We start from the raw sequence: 3,203 nt of genomic DNA, 5'->3' as shown, positions 1-3,203 counted from the left end.
AGGATACCTGCCAAGTCTCGCCTACGCCTGTGCCCTGCACCCGCCACTTGCTGTCAGCTCCCACGTCCCTCCCTCTGCCCTGCCACCAGAAAATAATCACATTTCCATCAGCTCAGGGTGGAATTGGGGGAATCCCACTCAACCCAGGATCAGCATTATTTGCCCAGTGTTCCCCACAGGGCTGCAGCACCGCAGCTTGGTGGGGAAACCGCAAGAAAGGCCCTATTTCCATCGACAACCAAGGATGTGCACATGAGACAGATTAATCTGAACACATATTAATATCATTTGGCCTAACATTTAGCACTTGATTTTCTGTTTAGCTGACCTAGCCTGAGTGCTCAGCCAGAGGAAGCCCTGTGATCTCAAAAGGCAACGTCAAAAAGCAGAAAAACCCAACACAAAACACACCCAAAGACCCAGAAAATCTGGAGCGTGGCGGCAGGAAAAACTGAGGCGGAGTGTCTGCTCTGCAAATGATTTTCCAGTTGACATTTCCCCCGGCCCCTCCCTGCAGAGCCGCATGCAGGCCGGGCTGTTTGGGCCGGGCATGGGCTGGGCCGCTGCAGCCAGCCCCTCACGGGACGGCCACACAGCTCAGGAGAGCACTTGATCCAGAAAAAAGCACCGATTTACAACCCTGAGCAAACTCTCTGAAAGAATGTGTTTGCCCACGCAGCGCTGCTGAGAGGCACGGAAGAAAGCGATTTTAAGGGCTCTTTAAACTGGAATGTAGACGTATCAAAGGTGAGCTCAGGCTTTAGATTCAATAAGCTACCGCTCCACTCTTCCCTCTTGACAGTTTGGCCTGAAACAATCCCAGGCAATTCCTCTAAGCCAAGCACGATTACTTTATGACACACCGTGCTTCAAAATGATTACGGCTGAGGAAGCTGAGAGCTCCACTGCGGGCTCCTTCCAGAGGGGAACAGCTTCCCAAGCCCCGTATGGTGGGGAGCATCCTCCTCATCCCAGGGGTTTGTGCAGCTGAGCTGGGAACAAAACGCTTTCCCAGGCTCAGCAGAGAGGCTGGGACTGCTGAGAGCAGGCAGCACAGGCCTCTGCCACACACAGGGCAAACCCTGCAGCTGCTGCTGGCAGGGGAAAAGTGAAACCTCTCCTAGGAGTGAAAGGGCAAGTGCAGAACAAGCAATTACAAGCGAGATTAGAAAGCAAAAGCTAAAACAGATGCCTTAAACCTTTGCCTACATTAGGTCATGAGCATCAGCAATAATTTTTTTCCACTTAGAACCAACCTTTGTTTATAAACAAAGTTCTAATATACATAATTCATAACCCACGTGATTCTAATACTGTGATGCCTCAGAAACAAAAGGTGATTCTTTTGTTAAAGCAACATTCCCCAGGAAATTCACACTTTAATCATGTTCTACTTTCTTTCCTTTGCTATTATTCATGTGTAGTAACAAACTTGTGTAATTTAACTTTTAAAAACCTAGAAGCAACAAAAATTTAGTAAGTTAAATTAAATTAATCATTAAGGGAATTTCTAAATCTCTGTTCAATGAAACATAACAAATTGGGCTGCTTCTGTTCTTTGATTATTTTTTTTTGTAAAGTAAGAGTGAGTTTTGTATTTTAGAGTTTTTTTATTGTTTCTGTAATTTTTAATGCAGAAAAGCCTTGCACAGAAAATTCAACTCTAAAGCATTCTAATTCCTGCTTTACCAGGTAAAACCCTGAAGTGCACAGGTCTCAAATTACTCCCACTGAGCCCTGCCAGGACCAGCCCTCCTGCAGTCTCCTCAGAGGTGAGAATGGGCATGATCTGTCTGAGCCTTCTCCTGGGGCACAGCCACTGTTCCTATTAGAAAAAAGCTCTGACAAATCTGTATTTCCTCCTACCTTAGCACATTGGTGTCTTTGCAGGCAGAGCAGAAGAACAGAGTTGTCTCAGTGCCATCTTAGAGATGCCATATGGCCACTCCTGAATTCACTTTGGTCACCAGTTTGTGTTATGAGATGACACCAACCTGCAGCATTTCAGCTACACTGTGATTACTGCACAGCTCTAGAAGCACACATTCCAATTGTGAAATTGCTAATAAAATGAATAAATGGGTGGGGGGAGAGTTGCTCAATGTCAAACATCTTTCTATAAGCAGTCATGTTTTAAAGCTGGTTTTGTTTTTTTTTTGGTGGGGCAAAACTCAAGCAGTTTCTGCAGCCAGAACTGGTGAGTTGATAAAGGTAATAAATCATGAGCAGGATTAAACTTTAGCTTACAAGACAAAAATCATTCCCATTTTCCATGAGGACAGGAACTTGCCATCTTTCCTCTCCGATTTTGACTTTTGCGCAGCATTGGAAGAAAATCTCAGTCCATATTCTACTGTTGGTCTTAGGCACCAAAAATTAATTGCTGGGTTTGCTTTTTAAAAGCAACCATTTGCATGGATGCTTCCCTCTTTTGAGATGGAAAGCACCCAAGAAACTCACTTGATTCAGAGCTTGTGTGTGCTGCTTCCCTTTATCCCTGGAGTAACGTATTGTTTTTTTAAGCAAAGCAAACAGAGAGGATTTAGTAGAATACAATTTCTTTTGTTTTATTGCTCCATTAATTTTATTTATGTTCAAATATGCTGCTTTTATCAATTTGGTATGAGCAAGAGAGATGCATCAGGAGGAAGGAACATGATTGTACTTCAGAATGAGGCATTGGGCAGAACAGGAGCAGGAGATGCCTGCACCACCTCGGATGATCAGTCATATTAATGCAGCACAGCCTTGATAGGTAGCAATTACAGGATAATAGATAGCCCAAGCATTATTCAGGAATCTACTGCAACCATATGTTTAGACCCCTGCCTTTACATCCCTTCCTGCAGATATAAAGGCAAGCTATCATTATTTAGGAAACAAAAAGCAACCCAACTTTCCTTAGCAGCATATTTTGGATTTTCTAATTTGTATCTCTTGAAAGCCTGCCACTGTAGAAAGTCACCTGTTTCCCCACAGTTATTTCTTTATACTGTTAATTTTTGATCACTCAACTGTGCCTCAGTCAGCAAAGCAATAAATACTCTTAAGAAATAGTTACAATAACACCTCGACAAAACCTAATTGAAGACTAACTAAAAGAATTTCCAAAATGAAACAGATACTCTTACTAACTGAGCCCACTACACAGAACACTTCTGGGTCAACATCCCACCACAGAGTTTTTTTATGTGACACAAAGG

The 3,203-nt window shown here is 43.4% G+C and overlaps 1 long non-coding RNA gene across 1 annotated transcript; it reads left to right on the top strand.

Annotated features, from left to right (window-relative positions):
- Nucleotides 1-558: 558 nt before the first annotated feature.
- Nucleotides 559-2,813, top strand: LOC107211541. Its single transcript, XR_001524208.3, has 3 exons — nt 559-747; nt 1,693-1,772; nt 1,891-2,813. It is a non-coding gene; the product is annotated as an uncharacterized LOC107211541 (long non-coding RNA).
- The last annotated feature ends 390 nt before the right edge of the window (nt 2,814-3,203 follow it).

The sequence above is a fragment of the Parus major genome, chromosome 15 (genome assembly GCF_001522545.3).
Source record: "Parus major isolate Abel chromosome 15, Parus_major1.1, whole genome shotgun sequence".
In the NCBI taxonomy this organism is placed as follows: Eukaryota; Metazoa; Chordata; class Aves; order Passeriformes; family Paridae; genus Parus; species Parus major.
Note: the sequence above shows the minus strand (reverse complement) of the source record. Positions and strands in the feature narration are given on the sequence as shown.